The 26,477-nt window shown below is 38.9% G+C and overlaps 1 pseudogene; it reads right to left on the bottom strand.

Moving 5' to 3' along the window:
- On the bottom strand, positions 650–23,604 carry LOC109830814 (annotated as a pseudogene).

The raw sequence follows: 26,477 nt of genomic DNA, 5'->3' as shown, positions 1-26,477 counted from the left end.
ATTGGCCGAGCCACCTTGGGGTGGCTCGGCTTTGGCCGAGCCCCCGCGGGCGGTGTTTTCCGACTTCTTCGAGTCGTTTTCCGTTGTCTCGTTTGTCCGGGTGGCTCGGCCTTGGCCGAGCCACCTTGGGGTGGCTCGGCTTTGGCCGAGCCCCCGCGGGCGGTGTTTTCCGACTTCTTCGAGTCGTTTTCCGTTGTCTCGTTTGTCCGTGTTTCGGTTGACCTGAGACTCTGATTTGATGATCTGATTTGGCAGTAAATCCGCTTCTGAGTTCGAGTCCGAAATTGATCTTGATTCGATCGTGATTCGTCCGAGTTTCCCCTTGGTTGGATGGCTCGTTGATTCCTCAACTCATTAGCTTGATTCTGCACGCGGGTGGATTCATTCCGTCGCTTCCGTGCGATTCGTCGATCTCGTCGCCTCGTTGGTTCGTCGGTTTATGCCGAACTGTGCTAAAGGACCTATAAGCAATTTTATATGCCTACACACTTCTATTGTGCAGTAAAGCCACTGGGCTCTACATTAGCTTCACGTTAGATTGGGCTTCATAACTTGAATATATGAGCTTCATACACTGATTCACTTACTATATGCACTTGGACAATGATCATTATATATAATTAAGTTAAATGGGAAAAGTAAACGCAGTTTAGGATCCAGGGGCAAGGGGGTCTATCTGCAACAATCAGGGAGTCTATTCACAATTTGACGATAGTACAGGGGGTCTATCAAAGTAGACCATTGAAGTAAGAATTATATCACCAGAAGATAGTAAAACTACCTTGTCTTGCAAGTATGAAGGATCACACACAACTTTGTTGCATTTAACAGTTTCTCCTTCAGATGTAACACCACAAGCTTTTCCACTCTTCATATAGGCTTAAGCATATGAAATGAATTTAAGCATTTGTGGATATCAAATATTCAAATAATCTCATAGAAACCAAGAAATTAGGGATAACTTTTGACTATTAAATACCTTGCAATCGGTCTTGTTCAGCATGTACGTACCACCATAAACAGCACTGAGACGAACAAATGCCTACATTACCAGTTCAAACTCAAATTGGGTGATGGAAATAGTGAAAATTTAAAGGATTAATTCTGGATAGGCCCACTGTACTATTTTGTAATTGTGGGTAGACCCCTTGTAGTTCTATTGTTGTGCAAGACCCCGTCTACTATCACCCAAGTGTGGATATTGCCCCCTGAGAGAATTTGTTCGGCTCTTTTGCCCTCATGAGGTCTATTTGTCAAAAACCAGTTTTCTCTTTCCTCGAGCATAAAAGAGTCAAAGAAATCATTCAGGAGGTCTATCTGCAACAATAGAACAGGGGTCTACTCTCTATTGTGCGATAGAACAGGAGATCTATCTATAACCCAAAATTTAAAGTAGTTGGTGAGCAAGTTTACCAACCTGAGGGACTTCTGCTAATCCATACAAAGGATAGATATATGGTGACCCCCCTGAATCGTAGCAGGGATTCTGCATAAAGCTATCTGTCGCGCGCCTATGCGGAAGCGTTGCACGTACACACAACGAACTTGAGATCACGGAAGAAGAAAGCCACACTCTTGCACAAACCAAGCCAATTACGACAAATCAAACCAAACACAGAGATATACGTGGTTCGGCAACTTGCCTACGTCCACGGGGAGAGGATGAGGAGATTTCACTAATTCAAGGAGAGTACAAAGGATTACAAAACTCTCAAACTAACCCTCAACCAAAGATCTCACATTGCTCACAATATCTCCCTCTCACAATGCTCAAAAGATTCCTCAATCTCTGATAAAAAACCCTAACAAATCGTTTCCCTATTTATATCAAAACAAAAACCCAATCAGACTGCAAACAGGAAACCTGATTATGCAAAAAACCCATCGTAAGTCGACTTAACAGAGAGCATAAGTCGATTTGGCAGAGAGAAAAACAACAACTGGAGCACACTTTGTAAATCGACTTATCAGCCCTGATAAGTCGACTTGGCAGAGAGAAAAAAACACAACTCCAGTGCAGATCGTAAGTCGACTTGTGCACACTGACAAGTCGACTTACCATAAGTCGACTTAGCCTTGTGCATGAGTCGACTTATGCCAGAAAATCTGGTTTTTCTGATTTCTCCACAGATTTTTGAAGGAAAGTGGGATATTTTCTCTTCAGAGACGGCAGGGATGATGCAGCTCTCATCAATGGCTACATCCTCCTTCGTGTGGACCTTCACAATCTCCACATCGCCATCTTCAAGAACATCTCGAACGAAGTGATAACAATCATCAATGTGCTTCGTCTGCGTATGAAAAACCTGATTCTTCGCCAAATAGATAGCACTCATGCTATCATAATGAATAGTGACGGACCTCTGCGATATACCAAGTTCCTCCAAAAGTCCTCGAAGCCAAATAGCCTCCTTCACAGCCTCTGTAACTGCCATATACTCTGCCTCCGTCGTAGACAAAGCCACCGTCGACTGTAAGGTGCATCTCCAACACACCGGCGCACGGGTCAAAGTGAACACATACCCCGTCGTAGACCGGCGCTTATCCAAATCCCCGGTATAATCCGAATCAACATAGCCAATACATAGCTGCCCACCTGTAGTGTCCCGCTCATAAACCAAACCAACATTGAGCGTACCTAGAATGTACCTCAAAATCCATCTCACGGCATCCCAATGACCCACTCCTGGATCGTGCATGTATATCGACACCATGCTCACTGCCTGAGACAAATCCGACCTCGTACATATCATCGCGTACATCAAGCTCCCAACTGCGCTCGCATATGGAGTCTTCGACATCAACTCACGGTCTTCAACTGACTTCGGTGAAAGGCCAGCTGAAAGCTTCAAATGGGCTCCCAACGGTACACCAACTGGCTTCGTATCCATGCTAACATGGAATCGCTGTAGAACCTTCTTCAAATAAGCCACCTGTGTCAAACAAATTCTGCCCTTCTTCTTGTCTCTGCCGATCTCCATCCCTAAAATGCGCTTCGCCTCGCCCAAGTCCTTCATCTCAAACTCATTCGAAAGCTAAACTTTCAACTCATCTATAGCTGACCTGGAACTAGAGGCAACAAACATGTCATCGACATAAAGCAATAGATAAATGTACGCACCTCCTCTCAACTTGTGAAAATACACGTAAGGATCAAACTGGCTCCGAGTGTACGAATGACCAAGCATAAAACCATCAAATCGCCTATACCACTGTCGAGGAGACTGCTTCAAACCGTATAGCGATTTCTTTAGCCTGCAAACCAACTTATCTTTCCCTGCAGCTCGGAATCCCAATGGCTGAGTCATATATATTTCTTCATCAAGATCACCATGAAAAAATATCGTCTTCACATCCAACTGATCTAACTCTAATCCATACTGTGCCATCAAAGCTAGCAGAATCCGAATCAAAGAGTGCTTCACCACCGGAGAGAAAACCTCATTGTAATCAATACCTTCCTCCTGTGCATAGCCCTTCGCAACCAACCTAGCATTGAACCTCACTGGAGTGCCCTCAATGCCCTCCTTCTTCGTGTACACCCACTTGCACCCAATCGCCTTCCGCCCCTTTGGAAGCTCTACAAGCTCCCATGTATCGTTCTTGTGAAGAGACTCCATCTCCTCCTGCATAGCCACCTGCCACGAATCAGCCTCCGAACTCTGCTCGGCCTCTCTGAATGTAGTAGGCACCATCTCATCGATACTCTCCACCGGAAGTGCATATGCAACTGTGTCGGCATACCGTGCTGGCACCCGTATGTCTCTCCTCTGTCTCCGTGCCGCAATAGAATCCTGAACCTGAGCCGTCGGTCCCTGATCCTGCTCATGAGTACCCGTATCCTCCGCATCACCGTCGTGCTCGCCTGGCGTCACCTCGGTCGGCACTCTCATGGATACTGCACTATCTGGACTCTGTGGAGCTGCATCAATCTCCACCACCTGTGATATCTCCTCTGTCGGGTCGCTCTCCATCTGATGAGAGCTGGGAAGCTTCGAGATAGAAGCCTCATCGAATGTGACGTCCCTACTCAACACAATCTTCTTATCAACTGGATCCCAAAGCTTGTATCCCTTGACACCACGCTTGAATCCTATAAATATGGCCTTCCTAGCTCGAGGTTCCAACTTATCAGTTTTAACATGATAATATGCAGGGCAACCAAATACCTTAAGCTGGTCATAGTCATGTGCTGTCTCTCCCGACCACATCTCCATAGGGGTCTTCCCCTCAATCGCAGATGAAGGCAGCCTATTAATGAGGTGGCTCGCATAAGAAAGTGTCTCAGCCCAAAAGATCTTCTCCAAACCACTATGCGCCAATAAACATCGAATCTTCTCCAACAAAGACCGATTTAACCTCTCTGTCACCCCATTCTACTGCGGTGTATGACTAACTGTAAAGTACCTCTCTATGCCCTCGTCTCGACATAGCTGCTGAAAGGGGTCTGAAGTATACTCGCCGCCGTTGTCGGATCGCAACGTCTTGATCTTTCTCCCAGTCTGTAGTTCCAATCTCTTCTTCCACTCCACAAACAAATCTAGGACTTCACTCTTATGCTTCATGGTGTACACCCAATAACGCCTAGAATAGTCATCAACAAATGTGACGAACCAATGTCGACCACCAAGTAATGCCATTTTGGTGGGACCCCAAACATCTGTGTGCACATAGTCCAAGATGCCCCTCGTCCTATGAATGGCCGTCCTGAACTTCACCTTCGACTTCTTGCTAAGAACACAGTGCTCACAGAACTCAATCTTTCCACTCTTGGCTCCTTTCAATAGCCCCTGCTTGCACAAAGCCTGCAGTGACTTTTCTCCTGTGTGCCCTAAGCTGTAATGCCAAAGTCTGCTCATGTCCGCCTCTGAAATAGCCGAAGCAACCTGGCCAATCTCGGTGCTCCCCTTCAGATAGTATAAATTATGACTGTGGACTCCCTTCATCACCACCAAAGATCCCTTAGTAACCTTTGCTACAGCATCCTCAAAGGTCACCATGAATCCCTTCACCTTCAAAGCCCCAACTGAGATAAGATTCTTCTTAAGTTGAGGAACGAATCTCACCTCCTTCAACTCACGGACTAATCCATCGTGCATCCGAATCCTCACAGTACCTATCCCACAAACACCACAGGATTGATCATTTCCCATGACAACAACACCCCCGTCGAGTCTCTCAAATGATGAAAACCAATCTCGCCTAGGAGTCACATGATAAGTAGCGCCAGAATCAAGCATCCATTCCGATGCATCCAAATGGTTCACCTCCGGAGTAATCAAAAGAGAAAAGCTCGAATAATCGGAATCATCGCCTTTCGCAACATTCACCTCATTGGCCTTCGTCCCCTTATTCTTGCTATTCTCCTTTTCTTTGACTTTCGGGCAGTCTCTCTTTCAATGTCCCTGCTCCTTGTAGAATGCACATTGGTTCTTTCCAAGCTGGTGACGACCTCTTGACTTTGACCTCCCTCTATTTCCACCTTTCTGTTATGAGCTTCTACCTCTCGTCGACAAGGCCTCTCGTGAAGTACTAGCGTGGGAAGTCTCCTTATCCTTCCTCCTCAAATCATAGTTCGTCAATGCGTTAGTCACTTCACTATAAGTGATAGAAGATCTCCCGTTCAGCAACGTAAACACGAAGGTATCATACTCCTCATCTAGTAAGGAGCCCAAAAGAATAATAGCCTTGTACTCATCTGTGATCTTCTCATCCATGTTCGCCAAGTCCGACAACAACTTAGTGTAGTTGTTCACATGAGCCGCAAGCGAGGTGCCTCTGGACATCTGAAATCTGAATAATCTTCGCAGCAAGTATAACATATTCTCAACACTCTTCGTGAGATACTTGTTGTTGAGAATCTCCCACATCTTCATTGCAGACGTCACCCCAATCACATCGTATTTCAGCTCCTGTTCCAAACAGGACCTGATCACCCCGCAAGCATTTCGGTTCATCTTTTCCCATATCGCCTTTTCATATTTAGGTGGCCTCACATCGATCATGATGGTCTCCTCTAGATTTTGAGCATTGAGCGTATCCTGTATGTCTCTCATCCACAAACCAAAATTGATCTTGCCGTCATATTTCACTACACTAATCTTAGTGTTCTGAAAACCCACTTGAACTGTGCCTGTCATCTTGCTGCTTTTACCAACTTCCTCACTCATAATCACAAATTCCAAATTGTAGAGAAAGATCCAAACTTTGAAAGAATAAGAAATTACCCAACTGAACCCTAGATTGGATTCCAAATAGAACTCCTAACCACACGAGGAAAGCGAGATCTTCAATGGCAACTTCAAACCCTAACTCCACCAAAGCCTAGAACTCCAAGAACCAAGCTTCCAACTGAATCTTCCTCCACCTAATCTAAAACCCCAGATCTGAAATCTGAGCTCTGATACCACTTGTCGCGCGCCTATGCGGAAGCGTTGCATGCACACACAACGAACTTGAGATCACGGAAGAAGAAAACCACACTCTTGCACAAACCAAACCAATTACGACAAATCAAACCAAACACAGAGATATACGTGGTTCGGCAACTTGCCTACGTCCACGGGGAGAGGATGGGGAGATTTCACTAATTCAAGGAGAGTACAAAGGATTACAAAACTCTCAAACTAACCCTCAACCAAAGATCTCACCTTGCTCATAATATCTCCCTCTCATAATGCTCAAAAGATTCCTCAATCTCTGATAAAAAAACCCTAACAAATCGTTTCCCTATTTATATCAAAACAAAAACCCAATCAGACTGCAAACATGAAACTTGATTATGCAAAAAACCCATCGTAAGTTGACTTAACAGAGAGCATAAGTTGACTTGGCATAGAGAAAAACAGCAACTGGAGCACACTTCGTAAGTCGACTTATCAGGCCTGATAAGTCGACTTGGCAGAGAGAAAAAAACACAACTCCAGTGCAGATCGTAAGTCGACTTGTGCACACTGACAAGTCGACTTACCATAAGTCGACTTAGCCTTGTGCATGAGTCGACTTATGCCAGAAAATCTGGTTTTTCTGATTTCTCCACACTATCATCATTTAAAAAAATTAGTATGCAGATCTCAACTTGATAAGTTATTGAATACAGTCTAAGATTTCCATTAAAAACTTTAATTATATTTTCTAACCATTTTTTTTTGTCTCTAGTAAAATATAGTTGGACTTCAAGAAGTACTTACTCTGTTGTGCGCGGCGGAAGCTTTCTCGGGCAACACGAACAATAACTCGAACTAAACCGCAAACAATATGCAAACCACAATCACAACAAGAACAAGATATTTACGTGGTTCGGGAAGTTGCCTACGTCCACGGGGCAAGGAGGGGGGAGTTCTTACTATTAGAAATCAGAGAATACAAGTAGGATTACAAATCTCTCATATCAAACCCTTAAACAAAGCTCTTGATCTCTCACAACTCTCTCACAATTGGATGCAACAATTCTCTCTCAAAGACTGCTCAAATTCGTCCTTGCTTAACTCTAACGAAACAGGTTTAGGGATATATATAACTTACAAAACGAATCGGGTCAAAAACCTAAAGCGCAGGTCTCACGGTCGACCGCGGTGGTCGACCGAATCTCAGTCCCGAGAGTAAAAAGACTTACAGTCAACCTCGGTGGACCACGTCGGTCGACCGCCATCAGATCCGAAGACTACCAGGATTCGTGCACGTTGGCGGTCGACCACGGCGGTCGACCGCTGATCTGTCTGTCTTCTACCTGCTGATTTTCACCTGTTTACTGTAATTCTTCAATTCTCCACCTCGGCGAATGTTTCCATCAAAACTGAACCGACACCAAATCATCCAATAGTCCCTCAACAAGTCAGGGAACCAAACTAGAGCTGAAACGCGATCTCCCCCCCCCATCTGAATCAACTGATCAAACCGGCTGCATCTAAAAGACTGCCTACGTATCCTCTTGCCCAAAGAATCAACCCGAACGTAGTTCACCCAAATGGCCTCCAAAGGCCTCAGCACTGAAGGATGTTCAAAAGCTTCAAACAATGACCAAATTTCACTCCTAAAACAACTTTGGTCAACATATCTGCAGGATTGTCATTTGTGTGGACCTTCTCTAATATGACGTCTCCATCATCCAAAACGTCACGTACAAAGTGGAATCTGACGTCGATGTGCTTCGTGCGCGCATGATAAACCTGGTTCTTCGCCAAATAGATAGCCGGCATGCTATCACAATATACCCGAATAGTCTCCTGAGCGATTCCCAAGTCCTCCAATAATCCACACAACCATAAAGCCTCCTTAATAGATTCAGTAACTGCCATATATTCTGCCTCTGTAGTAGAGAGAGCCACTATAGACTGAAGCTTGCAACGCTAACATACAGGTGCACCTGCCAATGTAAAAGTATAACCTAAAGTAGACCGGCGTTTGTCAAGATCTCCAGCATAATCTGAATCCACATATCCAATACAAGCCTGCCCATCCTTCTCATCCTTCTGGAATACTAAACCAACATCCATAACCTGACGTAGACCGGCGTTTGTCAAGATCTCCAGCATAATCTGAATCCACATATCCAATACAATCCTGCCCATCCTTCTCATCCTTCTGGAACACTAAACCAACATCCACGGTGCCTCTAACATACCGTAGAATCCACTTCACGGCCTCCCAATGACCCTTCCCGGGTTCGTGCATGTATCTCGATACCATGCTCACGGCCTGTGATAAATCTAGCCTCGTACACACCATCGCATACAATACCATGCTCACGGCCTGTGATAAATCTAGCCTCGTACACACCATCGCATACATCAAGCTACCTACTGCACTGGCATATGGAACCTTCGACATATAATCCTCGTACACACCATCGCATACATCAAGCTACCTACTGCACTGGCATATGGAACCTTCGACATATAATCTATGTCCTCAACTGAAACATGTGACATCAACGCTGAAAGCTTGAAGTGGGGAGTCAATGGTGTGCTAACTACTTTTGCATTGCCATCAAAGCTGAATTTCTTCAACATCTTCTGCAAGTAGCTCTTCTGTATAAGCTTCAAACTCCCTTTCACCCTGTCTCTCTCGATCTCCATACCTAATATCTTCTTTGCCTCTCCAAGATCATTCATCTCAAACTCGGATGACAGCTCATCTTTCAACTTTCGAATAGCCGAAGAATTCCTGGAAGCAATAAGCATATCGTCAACATATAAAAGCAAATATATGTGCTCACCATCATGTAGCTTGTGCATATAAACACATGGGTCATATGAGCTCCTCGTGTACCCTCGGCCAATCATAAAGCCGTCTAATCTCTTATACCACTGTCTTGGTGACTGCTTCAAACCATAAAGAGACTTCTTCAGCTTACAAACCAAATCTTCTTTTCCTGCAGCTTTGAAACCCTGGGGTTGTGTCATGTAGATCTCCTCATCTAAATCACCATGTAGAAAGGCTGTCTTCATATTCATCTGTGTTGGCCTTCTTGTTTTGATGATGTTTAACAAACAATTTACATCTAATATTGTTTTTCTAGTATTTATGTTTTATATTTATTCTAGGCAAACAATATGTTGGAGGATGGATGGAATTGCGCCTACACGATGATATCTAATGGAGGTTGGCGGAATTGTGGAGTGAAGCAACGTACAATTCAAAGTTAAAGATCAAGTTCAAGCTTCATCCGCAACGTGTACCAAGCCAAGTTTAATTGAAGATCAAGATTGCTTGGGTAATGTAGTTTAGGATTTATATTATGTGTGTTAAGTACTCTAAGCTCAATTATCAATACACACACATTTTATTGGTTTCCTTGTATATATATGTAGTCACATATATATACAACACAAGTTTTAGTTTTCATGTTTATAAATATGAAATTACATGTTTCATATTGTGATTTGGTTTATCTACTTAGATATGAAACAAATATATTTTCATATACATACTCATAGGTTTCATTTTCTATTGTATTTGTGAAAATATTGTATTCTTAGTTTGTAGACTTCAATATCAGTTTATACATGTTTTACTAAGTCTATAAAAACATTTTACAAAGTTTCAAAATGTTGTTTAAGTCAAAATATCAAAATATCAATTTTCAGGTTTTCATGTTTTTGAACATATTTACAAAATGATGATATTTTTCATTTGGGAAGTCCTTTTTCAAAACCAGTCGTTGTAGCATGTTTATTATCATGTCTACAATCATTCCCCAAAGTTTTACATTTTTTGGAATTTATTTGATATTTTTAAACAGTATTTTAAAATCAGCAAAACAGTTTTCAGAACCTGTCATATCAGTTTTCGGTCGACCGCACCGGTTGACCGCTCGTTTGTTCTTTTGACAACATGTAGCAGAGAGTTGGTCGGTCGACCGATGCGGTCGACCGAGAGCTCCATCGGTCGACCGCACCGGTCGACCGACGATGGTCCAGAACAGTCCTTCGAGTTTTTGTTCTCCATCGGTCGACCGACAGAATTTCCGGTCGACCGACGTTAGTCCAGAAAGTTTTCTTCGTGTTTTTGCTCTCATCGGTCGACCGACGGAATTTTCGGTCGACCGACAATATAGCCGTTGGCTACTAACGGCTATTTCTGAGCTGTTTCTCTGGGGGCTGTTTTGTCATTTGTTTTGGGGTTTTTGCTGAGATTTCTAGTGGGTATATATACCCCATTGCTGATGTCTTTTCAAGTGAGCAAGAGAGTTTTAAAAACAAGTTTAAGAAAGTTTTAATCAAGGGTTTATGTTTGGTTTAAGTGTGTTTATAAGCTTTTAAGCATTTGAGTGTTTTGGTTTTGTGAATCACTTCCACAAGAGCTTGAGGAGATCATCTATTGGTGTTTGAGCATCCAACTCTTCTCCTTCCACTCTTGATCTATTGAGAAGTTTTCTAAACTCAATCTAGCTTTATATTTTATATTGTTTGATTATCATTTTATTAAGCTAGTGTTTATATTGAGTTTAGTTGATTTTATTTTCTCTATGTTTATACACACAACCATTTGAGCTTATTGTATTTACATTCATAGTATAATTGGGTTGTGGGATTGTGTAACTTAGAGAGTGAGCTTATAATTTGTTCTCATTCATTGTAGAGAACAAATACTTTGTATTGAGCCTAATTGTGAGGATTCACTTGTAATACACTTGTACACCGAGAGAAGTGTGTGGTGAGAGACGGGGTCGAATCCAAGAGGAGTGGCGTCGGTTGACGTGCCTAGGGAGAGGTTGTAACCGAGCACTTGAGGAGGAGGACACGGGCTAGGACCAACACTTAGTGTGTGAGGTGTGATTGCATAGTGATTGTATTGTGAGGTGTAAACGTTGTTCGGGTGAACGTAGAAAACCCGGTTGTGATAGTGGAGATCTCCTCGAGGTGAGGAGCGGAGACGTAGGTCATGGGGACCGAACTCCGTAATCATATTGTTTGTTTGTGATTGCATTGACGCACTTACTTTTATGTTTATATCTTATATCGCCTTTGTATATTGCTTGTTGATTATATTGCCCACTATCTAGTTCATATTGTTTACCCTTGTGTTAGTTTCATATCCTTGCTCACATTGACTATATCTCTTTGTTAGGATATATCTTGTTGTTCATATTGCTTATCCTAGCTCACATACATTGATAGGATATATTCATTTGTTCATATTGCTTACCTAGCTTATATATAGTTGTTATATTTCATACTTGCTAGGATAACTTATTAATTAATTTTAATTGGCATATAATCGGATTAGATTAGCATAATACCCTAATCACCCCCCCTCTAGGGTCTAACAATTGGTATCAGAGCTTGGTGCTCTTTGATTTAAGGACTAACCGCCTTGAGTTAAAGATCCAAGTTAGCTTGTTGTGCTAATCTATTGAATATAAATGTATTTCGTTTAGGCTATGAATCAAATGTTGCTCCTAAATTCATTAATTTCCCCTATGCACAATGGGCTTCTAGATTTAAACTATTTGTGCAATCTAGAAATATTGACTTATGGGAAGTTATTGATTGTGCTTATATTGTGCCCACTTTGGAGATATCCAAGTGGAGCAATCATGATAAGAAAATGTTTTCAAAGAACAAGCGTTTGTTAGAATTTTTGCTTAATGCCTTTGACTCATCCATTTCTAACAAATTTGTTCATTTTGATAGTGCTTACAAAGTTTGGAAATTTATTGAAGCACATCAAGGGGACTTGGAGGCAATCCGACAAGCTTTGGAGGATTCTTCTTCAAGTTCATGTGGAGCATCATGCACACGGCCACAAGAGGATAACTCTTGTATAGTAAGCGATTCCGATACTCGCTTGTGCATATGAAAGATTATCTCATGCCTATACAAAATTGCAAAATAATTTTATTGATCTTAAAAGCAAGCATATTAGTTTAAAATCCGATCATGAGTTGTTAGCCTCTAAACTTGATGTCATTACTAAAGAGAATGTTACACTTAAAGAAAACAATGACATGCTAAACTTGATGTCATTACTAAAGAGAATGTTACACTTAAAGAAAACAATGACATGCTAAGTTTAGAAAAAGAAAAATTAACTTCATCTATTGCTAGCTTAACTCATGCCTATAATAATGCCATGATAGAAGTAGAAATAATTAGAAATAAGTTTAATTCATTTAAATATGATCATGTTTCATCTACTTCTATTTCCAATGCTTGTATGCCTAACAATGAGTTGGATCATGTTAAAGAACGCATATCATCTTTAGATTCAACCCTTAAAACATGCATTGTAGATAATAAGAAACTTATGGACTTGGGTGCAAAGTCTCGTACTACAACTTCTAAACCCGTACACTTTGCACACTTGTATAGCAAAGCTTATAAATGTTCTATTTGCGGTCGTAAAGGCCATTTAGCTAAGTTTTGCTATGATGCACAAAAACATAAGAATATTAATTCTTCTTGTGCATCTCATAAGGCTTCTTCTTCATCACATGTACACACACATGCACCCATTGTTCATCATAAGCATGCTAATGTGTATCATTGTGATTTTTGTGGTAGAGTTGGTCATGTTTTGATTTGAAAAATAAATCTCATTTGCCAAATATTTCTAGTAGACCACATGTTTATAAATGTAATGTTTGTGGTAAACATGGCCACCTAGGAAAGTTTTGTTTTGATAATGTTTCACATTTGCAAAAAACTTCCAATAATCTACCCTTATTTGCAAATGTTCCACGTGCAACTTTTAATGGTCAACATAAGCAAATGGTTCCTTTCCATTGTACATATTGTAATCGGAATGGTCATTTGAGTGATTATTGCTATGACCTATCCCGTGCACCACATATGCCCAAGAGGGTTCATAACCCTAGGGCTTTGAGCTTCATTGATAGGGGTCATGTCCCTAAATCCTTTGGTACCAAGAGTTCTTGGGTACCAAAATAAATTTGATATTTAAACCAAGAATGTACCAAGAGTTCTTGGGTACCAAAATAAATTTGATATTTAAACCAAGAATTTTAGTGTTTTTATTTTTTCTTTTCTTGGTTTTGAAAATTATACTTTGAAATTTTTGTATATGAAAACAATTTTTTTATCAAATTCTTTTGTTTTCATAATTCTTAGCTTTGATTTTTATGAGAGGTTTGTATTTATATAACCCTCCGGATTTATTGGGTATTTATTCCCAAATCATGTTTACCGGATGCTAGAATGATTATATGGGTTAGAACAAGCTTAAGAGCTTGATATATTATTGCCTCTCTTGAAATTCTTTTATCAAAGATTTTGTTTTGAATTATTGCTTTGAATTCATTATATTTCACTTATATGATGATATTTATGTGTTTGTGCTTATGGATCATCTATTCGTGCCTTATAATGTATTCCATATGTGGTTTGATCAAATCCCACAAAGAAAATTTTCTTGATTGATCAAACATTGTTTTTGGACTCAAATCTTGATTTATGATTTCATTTGAGTGATTTGTTTTCACTTGAAAACTTTTTTCATGGTTCTCATGTTTTCCTTTTCTCTTGATTTCATAAATCTATCTTTACACATGGTTTTTTTTATGGTCTTTGATATGAGACACTATTTTTCATATTGATATATTCATATGTGTTCTCATTATCTCTTGAATGTGAGTGATTGTTAGCATATCTTTTATGCTTGCTCATATATTTGTCATGATCTTTATTTCATATTATCCATATGGCATTTTGATAGGGGGAGCAATCCCTATATCTTTTTATGTTTTATACTCAACTATGCTTATAGATAGGGGGAGCTTTCGCTCTCTTATTCCTTTTGTCCCCTTTTTGATGTTGTCAAAGGGGGAGAAATATTGTGAGTATATCCCTTCTTGTTTATATGCATGATATATTATACTTTGTATATTCATTTCCTTTCATGCATATATCTTTTTTGTAAATTGTTTGTCATCATAAAAAAGGGGGAGATTGTTGGCCTTCTTGTTTTGATAATGTTTAACAATTGTTTGTCTAGTATTTGTGTTTTATATTTATTCTAGGCAAACAATATGTTGGAGGATGGATGGAATTGCGCCTACACGATGATATCTAATGGAGGTTGGCGGAATTGTGGAGTGAAGCAACGTACAATTGAAAGTTAAAGATCAAGTTCAAGCTTCATCCGCAACGTGTACCAAGTCAAGCTTAATTGAAGATCAAGATTGCTTGGGTAATGTAGTTTAGGATTTATATTATGTGTGTTAAGTACGTTAAGCTCAATATCTATACACACACATTGATCAAGATTGCTTGGGTAATGTAGTTTAGGATTTATATTATGTGTGTTAAGTACTCTAAGCTCAATTATCTTTACACACACATTTTATTGGTTTCCTTGTATATATATGTAGTCACATATATATACAACACAAGTTTTAGTTTTCATATTTATAAATATAAAATTACATATTTCATATTTATTATTGTGATTTGGTTTATCTACTTAGATATGAAACAAATGTACTTTCATATACATACTCATAGGTTTCATTTTCTATTGTATTTGTGAAAATATTGTATTCTTAGTTTGTAGACTTCAATATCAGTTTATACATGTTTTACAAAGTCTATAAAATCATTTTGTAAAGTTTTAAAAGTTGGTTTAGGTCAAAACATCAAACTCATGTGTTTACATTTTCATGTTTTGGACTATTTTGCAAAATAATGATTTTTCACAAATAGGAAATGCAATTTGGAAAATTCTTTTTGTAACATGTTCACTTACATGTTTATATACTTTTCCCAAAGTTTCATAATTTTTGGACTTCATTTGTTATTTTTAACACATTTTTAAAAATCTCAAAAATAGCTTTAAAAACATGTTTTGAGTGTATCAGATTTCGGTCGACCGCACCGGTCGACCGATTTGGTTTGGGCTTTTGTTTGAGGTATTGGGAGGCTATAAATACCCCCTTATACCTCAGTTTTAATATATCTAAGAGAATGTTTTAAAATAGTTTAACAAGGGTTTAAACTTGTTTAGTGTTTGTTTAAGTTTGGTTTAAGAAGCTTTTAAGCAATTGAGGGTTTGAGTTTGTGAATTCAATTTCACAAGAGCAAGTGGAGATCATCCTTTGGTGTTTGAGCATTCACTCTTCTCCTACTCTCTTGTCATCTTTAGAGAAGTGTTTCTTAACTCATCTAGCAATTTATTATTTTGATTATAATTTCCATAAGCTAGATTCATATTGAGTTTAGTTTAATTGTTTTATTGATACTCTTTGTTCACACACAACCTATTGAGCTTATTTTATTGTATTTACATTCATAGTATAATTTAGGGTTGTGGGTTTGTGACATTGAGAGTGAGCTTAATTGAGTTCTCACCTTGTTTAGAGAACAATCAATTGATTTATATTGTGCTTAATTGTGAGGATTCACTTGTAATACACTTGTACACCGAGAGAAGTGTGTGGTGAGAGACGGGGTCGAATCCAAGAGGAGTGGCGTCGGTTGACGTGCCTAGGGAGAGGTTGTAACCGAGCACTTGAGGAGGAGGACACGGGCTAGGACCAACACTTAGTGTGTGAGGTGTGATTACATAGTGATTGTATTGTGAGGTGTAAACGTTGTTCGGGTGAACGTAGAAAACCCGGTTGTGATAGTGGAGATCTCCTCGAGGTGAGGAGCGGAGACGTAGGTCGTGGGGACCGAACTCCGTAATCATGTTGTTTGTTTGTGATTGCATTGGCGCACTTACTTTTATGTTTATATCTTATATCGCCTTTGTATATTGTTTGTTGATTATATTGCCCACTATGTAGTTTAGATTATTTACCCTTGTTTTGTTTATATATCCTTGCATATATTTCTATCATATAGGATATATCTCTTTGTTGTTCATATTGCTTATCCTAGCTTATATATAGTTGTTATATTTCATACTTGCTATGATAACTTATTAATTAATTTTAATTAGCATATAATCGGATTAGATTAGCATAAGACCCTAATCACCCCCCTCTAGGGTCTAACAATCTGGACCAAATCCAAATCCAACTGTGTCACCAACGCCAATAAAACCTGTATCGACGAATGCTTCACAACGGGTGAAAATACCTCGTTGTAATCAATGCCCTCAAGCTGTGCATATCCCTTGGCAACCAATCTGGCTTTGAACCTTATGTCCCCAATAGAAGATCCCTCCTTCTTCGCATATACCCACTTGCAACCTATAGCCTTCTTACCCTTAGGTAGATGTGCAAGTGTCCAAGTATCGTTCTTCTGAAGAGACCGCATCTCCTCCTCCATAGCTTCCCTCCACCTGATTGAATCGGGGCTAGACTCTGCCTCCCTGAATGTGGCTGGAACCATATCGTCAACGACCTCCACTGATAATGCATATGCGACCATGACATCATTATACCTAGCTGGCCGACGAATCTCTCTCCTCGGTCTATCTGCTGCAATGGACCTCTGAACATGACCATGTTCATGAGTCCCATGATCCACTGTATCCTGTATCTGCCCGGCTGTCATCTCATCTCCTCCCAGTGTCACCTCTGTAGGAGCCTCGATGGATACAGTGCTCTATGGAGTGGGTGGAGTCACATTATCCTCCACCTGCTGTGATATCTCTCCTATCTGGTCTTCCTCCACCCGCTGAGGGGCTCGAGGCCTCATCATGTACGCCTCGTCAAATGTGACATCTCTGCTAATAACTATCTTCTTATCCTGTGGATCCCATAACTTGAATCCTTTGACTCCATCTCTAAATCCCACAAAGATTGCTTTCCTCGCTCTCAGATTTAATTTACCATCACTGACATGATAATAAGCTGGACACCCGAATATCCGAAGCGACTCATAGTCACTAGCCACCGAACTAAACCAACTCTCCAAAGGAGTCTTCCCGTCTATCACAGTGCACGACAACCTGTTCACGAGATGGCTCGCATAAACTATCGCCTCGGTCCAAAAGGATCTAGGCAATCCACTCTGTGTCATCATACACCGCACCTTCTCCAGCAAGGTACGGTTCAATCTCTCAGCCACCCCGTTCTGTTGCGGTGTCTCTCGAACTGTGAAGTGTCTTCTAATGCCGTGATCCCGACAAAACTGCAGAAACGGATCACTCTTGTACTCTCCACCGTTATCTGAACGTAGAGTCTTCACCTTTCTACCTGTCTGCAGCTCCACTTTCTTCTTCCACTTCACAAAAATATCCAGGACCTGATGTTTATGCTTCATCGGGTATACCCAATTCCTCCTGGAATAATCATCAATGAAAGTGACAAAATAGTTGGCCCCCCAAGAGATGTGTTCTTGGAAGGACCCCAAACATCTGTGTGAATGTAATCCAAAGTACCTCGGGTGTTATGAACAGCGGTGCCAAACTTCACTCTAGTCTTCTTCCCAAGTACACAATGCTCACACAGTTCCATCTTGCAGGTCTTAGAACCTTTCAATAGCCCCTGTTTTGCCAATGACTGTAGGGACTTATCACATGTGTGTCCAAGTCTCATGTGCCATGAGGTGGTAGTGTCCTCCTCTGTAGTGATAGAAGCTGCCAGACCCCTGTAACTGTCTTGCCCTTCAAGTAGTATAGGTTATTTTCCCTGACACCTCGCATCACCACCATAGAACCCTTCATGACCTTCACTGTAGCATCCTCTAAGATCACTCGATATCTAGCTGCCTCCAAAGTCCCAAGAGAAATGATGTTCTTCGTCAACTGTGACACGAACCTCACTTCCTTCAATTCCCTCACTACACCACCATGCATCCTAATCCGGACTGAACCAATACCACCAATAGGACATACATGATCATTACCCATAAGCACGACATCCCCTCTTTCCAGCTCCTCAAAGCTAGAAAACCACTCCCTCTTAGGGCAGATGTGATATGTAGCTCCCGAATCCATCATCCACTCGTGGAATCCGCATAGCAAACCGACGGTAATGCAGGGCATGAATAGCCTAAAGAATCTGAATCTGAATGCTCACCAATAGCTTTTGCAACATTCACTTCTGAAGCTTGAGCAACTTTCTCCTTATTCTTCCCGGCTTTTTCTTTCCACTTTGGGCAGTCAATCTTCCAATGTCCTTCTTCTTTACAATACCGACATTGATTTCTACCAACACTCTTATAGGCACTCCTATTCCTTGATTTTGAGCGGTTGAATTGGTGATGGTTTGGATCTCGGCCTCGAACTGCTAACGCATCTTCCGATGCCTTCTCGAAGGGTTCACCATCACTCTTCCTCAACTCATAGTTCACCAAAGCTGAGGTCACCTCCTTGTAGCTGACTGTAGTTCTTCCATTGATCATAGTGAGAACGAACGTACCATAATCATCTTCGGGCAACGAACACAGAAGTAGCATCGCCTTGTCTTCATCCTCAACTATAATATCAACATTGGCCATATCTGAAAGTAGCTTAGTGAAGTTGTTGACATGCTCTCTGATGGAAACTCCCCTCTTCATCTTGAACTGGTAAAATTTCTTCTTCAAGTGAAGCCGATTCTCAATGCTCTTCGTAAGATATTTCTCATTGAGTGTTTCCCACATCTTCTTCGCCGACGTCTCGTTCATAACATCATAAATAAGATCTGGCGTCAAGAATGACCTAATAACACCATAAGCTCTACTATTCATCTTTCTCCAAATCTTATCCTCCAACTCTGCGGGTTTCTCTTTTAACTCAAGAGTCTCCTCCAAATTCTGTGCATCCAAAGCATCCATCACCTGACACCTCCACAATCCAAAATTGATCTTACCAACGATCCCGATGTGCTTGCTTCACCCATGTTGTCGATCTAACTCTTCAAATAAGCCTCAAGTCGAACCCGAAGCTCTGATACCAATTGTTGTGCGCGGCGCAGAAGCGGTCGAATCACACAATCCGAACAAGAGAGATCACAACCAAATAAACAAGCAACAATCACAGCAAGAACAAGATATTTACGTGGTTCGGCAAGTTGCCTACGTCCACGGGGCAAGGAGGGGAGAGTTCTTACTATTAGAAATCAGAATATACAAGTAGGATTACAAATATCTCAGATCAAACCCTAAAACAAAGCTCTTGATCTCTCACAACTCTCCCACAATTGGATGCAACAATTCTCTCTCAAAGACTGCTCAAATTCGTCATTGCTTAACCCTAACGAAATAGTTTTAGGGATATATATAACTTACAAAACGAATCGGGTCAAAAACCTGAAGCCCAGCCCAGAAACATCGTCGGTCGACCGCCCAACCCAAAATCAGTCTGCGGTCGACCGCGGCGGTCGACCGCGCAGGTCTCACGGTCGACCGCGGTGGTCGACCGAATCTCAGTCCCGAGAGTAAAAAGACTTACAGTCAACCTCGGTGGACCACGTCGGTCGACCGCCACCAGATCCGAAGACTACCAGGATTCGTGCACGTTGGCGGTCGACCGCGACGGTTGACCGCTGATCTGTCTGTCTTCTACCTGCTGATTTTCACCTGTTTACTGTAATTCTTCATACTCCTCTTATGATTCTATGAATCTTGAATAAAATAATTATTGAGCAATGTAATTCTGCTTTCAGAGTGACTGGGAAGTAAGAGAATATCACATATTTCATCATTATACAGGTATATGTTTCAATTAAAAGGACCTGCTTGGATAATAGAAGTATTGGAAGTAAGAAGTAATTATAAAAGTAACTTTTAAAACTAAGAAGTAGGAAGTAGTGGTAATATCATTTTTTTGTTTGTTTCATATATTTTTAGAAGTAATGGAAGTAAAACTTCTTCCTCTTCATTTATTTTTTTTGTTTGGATAACATTTGAAAATATTACTAGGAAGTAATTAACACATGTTGCTTCCACAATTTCAAATTTTTGTTTGGATAACATTTGAAAATATTACTAGGAAGTAATTAACACATGTTGCTTCCACAATTTCAAAGCCACGCCACGCCAGTTTCATGCCACTATGACCTCTCGCCACTTGAGAGCAAGAAGAATCCTCCAACCACATAGCTTCAAAATAATTGTTTACCTCTCACCTACGATGAGACTCCGGATGACCATAAATTCCTATGGATCTCCAATTTCCTCCTCCCTCGCTCCTTTGATGGTAACATCAACGTGGTATTTAGACAAAGAATTAATAGACAAACTATTCTTTTCATCCCAATGAAAAGCTGGCTGACGATCATCACAAATTACTATAAAATAATTGTTAAAATTAAGAGCAATTTTATCAATGAAAAGTTGTTAGAAGTAACTAATAAATGAAATATTAATAAAAAAATTATTTATTTCCTAATTAATATGCATTTCAACTACTTCCGAGCTACTTCTGAGTATTGAGGATTAGAAAAATATTTTGGAAAAGAATGACACGTAGGCGCCACATAAGTATTTAAGGAAGTATTGAAAGTAAGTTTTTCAGATAACCAAACACACTTTTTTGCTTGAAAGTAGCAGAAGTAGCCTCTACTTTATTTACTTCAGCTACTTCATAATTACTTCCGTGCAAACAAACCGGTCCTAAGTCCACTTTAGTGCACAAACTAATGTTAATTCTACATTCACTGCTGTGTCAGAAGCATCCTAATTTAATCAAATGTAGAACTTTTGAAAGAAAGCGAAGTCTCAATCCTATGAACTTCTGTTTTTCAATTAGTAAACCAGTGTATCAGCTACGCACGTCAATGATGAGTTAAGAAATAGGCCATAAGCTAGCGAATGCTTTACTTGAATATTAAGTACTTTGAATGCAAAAGGGAAGTTCATGTCGTCAGCGTTACCTTCATCCTCTTTACAGTATCAAGTGCAGGCTCATTTAGATAGGAGTCATCCCTATGAAGTGCCAATGCATGACCAATAAAGCCTATTGTATTGTCATCCAGACCGTATTTTCTGGCCAGGAAAAAAGTCAAAATGGGAGCAGGTCATCAGTCTGAGGCAACTAGTTCAATAATGACGCTGGTATTTAACAATAGATAGTTCGATCAATTGACTCTTCGACGAAATGAAAACTATTAATAATTGTCTGGAAGAGTACAATCTTATGAAACAAAAGACCACTATTTGCATGTTTTTAAATAAAAAATGAGATTTTCCTTGCGTAGTAGTTCACTATCATATAGCCGAGAAATTTATTGAATATAGCATATATTGGTAGCTGTAAGTATATGCATTAAAACAGCATCTATCATAAGGAAAGGTACCGGAAGTAAGCTAAATAATACAGTTTTGAATACTCAATGTTAAATCTGGAAATATAATACAGATAAAGAACCATGTACAAGATAAAGAAATACAAGATAATATAGATCACATTAAGGATACACAAAGGGAATATATGTCACATGCTCTCAAACAATCCCATCAATGGAGATTTAAGAGCCTCCATATCAGTTGCAGGAACCTTATGGATCTGTTTGAATGAGGAAAGAACTAACAAATTACTACAAATGAATAAGAAAACTACTAAATACTAAAAAGCTAATAAAGGGAAGAGAACTACCTTTCCTTTGCTGAAGACATAGCTTCCATCTACCGTTTAATTTGAAAGACAAATATTTTGTAACATTTGTGTGAATGAGAACATGAACCAAGGTGCCATTAGCCATCATGAACTAGCCACACAAACATTCTTTACTGAGTTAAGAGGTTTTGTGACTTTGCATGCAATACTATAATAATGAACTGAAAGCACAACACATATATAGCTCTCTACTAGGAGCACAATTGATAGATAATTTGATCAAGAAAGTATCTAACAGACCCATCTTTAATAGAGACTAGGGCCATAAAGACCTTAAAATAAATATTACCGAATGTGTGTCAGCTAGTTTGTTATAGAATTTAATTTCCCAGTCCAATCACTTTCAGCACAGAGAAACTTTTTTTTTGTTTCAGAATTTTATAGCAAAAAAATGGGAAGAAGTTAATTTAAGATACAACGCGAATGTTTGAATAAGTCAAAATGCTATTGTTAGTGTAAGCAAAATTAAGGGAGAAAGGAGCGAGGCCAAACATATGCAACATATACGAACCATCTTCATTGAAACAAAAAAGTCACTGAATGCACCTAACAATCAATAGTATATTGCTTCTGAGGTAATGGTTGTTCAATCCCAGCATTCCATTCGAAAGGAATATGCAACAAAAAAGAGATGAATATAATACCTTTGGAATCATGTCACCGTTGTAATCTCTGCTAGAGCCTAACTGTGCTGGAGGTTTATCATTTCCTCTGAACCTTGTCCAAAGCTGTAGAATAAAGGATGCCTCAGAGCAGAAAATAAATAATATTTTTATAAACCAGCAACAGATTATGCTTCAGAATCGAGTTGGATTAAAAATCATAGAGATAAGGTGGCATATATCAACAAAATATCAAAATATGTTTAGTCACTTTAGGTAATAAAGTTCGTTTCCTTGCCTCATTGAGATTGTGTGATGTTGATTCCCTGCCATAATAATCATTTTTGTCCATAATAATCATTTTGTCCATATGCAAGACTTGATTGAGTGATGAGCATACTCTCTAATCTTGTTTTGATGATTACAAATAATTCCCAACATTGTGCGTCGAGTGCTTGCATTTGTTTTGTTAGGTAATCTACACAAATATCTTAGTTGGAGGTTGGTTGGATTGAGCCTACACGAGCACATCAAAAGAAGGTTGGCGGAATAGTGGAGTTAAGCAATACAATTCAAGTCAAAAATCCAATATCAAGCTTCATCCGCAAAGTTTACTAAGACGAGCTTAATTGAAGATCAAGATAGGTTGGGTAAATTAGTTTGGGGTTTATACTTGTGTGTTAATACTTTGAGCTCAATATCACACATACACACAATTCTTTTTTTTTTTGGTCAATGAAAAAAAAATTTATTCATTTCCCAAATTGTGCTTTTATATATATCAAGAAAACTCAACAGTTAACTGAGAAAACAAAAAAACTGGGGAACTAAAGAAGATAGAAAAGAGGATAAAAGAAAACCCAGACATAAAACAAGATTACAGGGAAAAAATCCATTACCTGTTTTCATCCGACAGCTGACTGTTGAGAATGATTGTCAGTATATCAATTTTGATGTCTCTAATGATTTGGCTTGTGCTTCTGTTCTTCAACTGGAAAATTCTTGCGTTACGTTCTCTCCATATATTGTAGACTGATGCAGATAACGCCATTCTTTTCACTTTCAGTTTGAATCTATTTCCTTTCAACCTGTTGTTGAACCAATAATTGAGTAATTATGACAAAATATTGAGTTATTGGTTTATGGACTTAACAATCATTATATACATCTTTTATTAAGTCTATAAAATCATTTCATAAGGTTTCAAAAGATTGTTTAACTCAAAAGTTAAAAATCAAGAATTTTATATATACATGTATCATAACCGATTTGTAAAATAGTAAATTTTCACAAATACGAACTGATATATCAAAAAATTTAACATGTTTGTTTTCATCTTTATAAATGTTTTCCTCTCAAGTTTTAATAAGTTCGTGTTCGTGCATATTTTTACAAAACAGATGAGTTCTTACATATAAGAAATGAAAATTAATAAATTATTTTTCTAACATGTTCTATTAAAATTTTATAACCATTTTACAAAATTTTATCATTTTTAGAATTAATTTAGTATGTCAAATTAATTTTACAAAATCAGGTATTTTAGCAGTTTTCAGAATCTAGAATATCTGTATTAAAACATTTATTTCTCACAAATGAGAAGTGATATAAATTCTTTCTCTAACATGTTCATATACATGTCTAGAAACTCCCCTAAAAGTTTATGATTTTTAGAGTTTATTTACTATTTTTAATTGATTTTACAAAACCAGCTACGCAAATTTCCAGACTCTGCCAAAACCTATAATTGTCTGCTAAGTTGACTTATGAACATTGTAAGTCGACTTATATGAACTTTTTAGCTTGTAACGATTAGTTATAAGTCGATTTATTACTATAGCAAGTCGACTTATAACATTGTAACGGCTAGTTTTCCAGAATACTGGATTTTCGGGTTTTTTATCTTTTTTCTTGGTTTTTCTTGATTTTTAGGGTTTGTTTATTGAGCCTATATATACCCCATGCCCACATACTTCAATATATACTTAATAAATTTACAAAAAAAATTTGGGTAATTTGTTTAAAGGTTTTAAAGAAGTTTTCAAGTGTGTTTTGTTTTGTGAAGAAAGTTTCATAAGAGAAGAAGATCATCTCATTGGTTTTAGACTTCAACATCATCTCTCTCTCTCTCTCTCTCTCTCTCTCTCTCTCTCTCTCTCTCTCTTTTCCTCTCTCTCTCTCTTATCTTGGAGAAGTTTTTCTAAACTCAATTCTAGCTTTATATTTATTGTTTGTTGATTATCATTTTTATCAAGCTAGAATTATATTGACTTAATTTACATTAGTTTTGTTATTCCTCATTGATCACACACACCACCTTGAGCTTTTAGTAGTTCACATTAAGTATAATTTGGTTGTGATGTGAGATTGTATCATTGAGTGTGAGCTTACATTTAGTTCTCATCTATTGTAGAGAATAGATCTTTTTACTTGAGCTTAATTGTGAGATACACTTTGTAATACATTTGTACACTAAGAGGAATGTGTGGTAAGAGACGAGATAGATTCCAAGAGGAGTGACGTCGGTAGTAAAGCCTAGGGAGAGGTTGTAAATCCGAGCACTTGAGGAATGTGATACAGGCTAGGCCAACACTTAGAGGGTGTAGAGTGCGATTGCAATAGTGTGAGTTGTGAAAGTTTTCGGTGAGCGTAGAAAACTGAATTGTGAGGTGTAAACGATTTTGGGTGAACGTCGAAAACCCATTGTGATAGTGGAATTCTCCCCGGGAGTGGGGAGCGGATACGTAGGTCGGAAGGACCGAACTCCGTGAGCATATTGTGTGTTTGAGTTTGTCTTAACGTTTCATTTGTGCTCATTATTTATTTCGCCATTGCTCATGTTTATTTCGCCCTTAGATTAATATCATTGCGTATAATCTTCTTGAATATCATTCTTGCTAGGATAATTAGTTAATAAGTTTTTAATTGACATTAAATTGGATTAGATTAGCATATACCCTATTCCCCCCTCTATGGTACTTTCAAAATTTTCTTCCTATGACCAGTGACTCATGTTTCCTTAAACACAGAAACCCAACCACATATGCCAATCCACATTAAACGAAAACTTAAAAATACCCAGATACTGTCATTGAATAAAGGCAAATAGTCCCATCTTAAGTTGATAAAAATATATAATTTATTTTCAGAATTTTAATGAACTAGATGTGCTGGCTAAAAAAACCTCCACTCTATGGAAAGAAAAAAGAAATCATGTAACAAAATAAAAGAAGAAACCCATACTAAGGATAAGGTCGATACTCAACAACATATCCGGGACCCCTATTCTAGCTAAATATGATCATGTAATGCCTCTGGATTAAGAAGCAAGGTTCATGTTAGCTTCAGCCTACGCCCTAGACAGATACACGCAATATAGTAATCAGATGTACTTAGTCTTATCTTTGTGCTTGTTTTGGCTTCATTGTCCCCTCATTAATGGGGAGGAAAAAACAGGTTGGTATACTCCATATTTATTTGAGGAAAAAATGATTATAATAAAATGGGAGTTAAAATGAATTTATGAGTACATTATATTCAGAACATGTTAAAACAAAGAATTGATGCAGCATTGCTGCAATTTATCTGCATCGAAGGGCCTGAAAAGAGTAGGGAATACTCATCAAAATATGATTACAAGTTAGCAGAGAAGAGGATCCATGTGCGATTAGTTGAATATAAGTACTAAACAGTATTTATTTTTGCAACATCAACCATCATACTTACAATTACTGGGAGCGTTTAGCAACCGTAGCGTTTTTGCCGTTTCTGTTTTTTTTTCAACAAAAACAAAGAAACGCGTTTGACAACAGGGACGTTTTTTTAACTTGTCCCTTTACAAAATCTAAAAATTAAACACTTTTCTCAAAACACCAAAAATGTGTTTTAAGATTCTGTTTTTTCATCTAAGCCGTCGCAGCCCGC

The sequence above is a fragment of the Asparagus officinalis genome, chromosome 2 (genome assembly GCF_001876935.1).
Source record: "Asparagus officinalis chromosome 2, Aspof.V1, whole genome shotgun sequence".
Taxonomy (NCBI): Eukaryota; Viridiplantae; Streptophyta; class Magnoliopsida; order Asparagales; family Asparagaceae; genus Asparagus; species Asparagus officinalis.
Note: the sequence above shows the minus strand (reverse complement) of the source record. Positions and strands in the feature narration are given on the sequence as shown.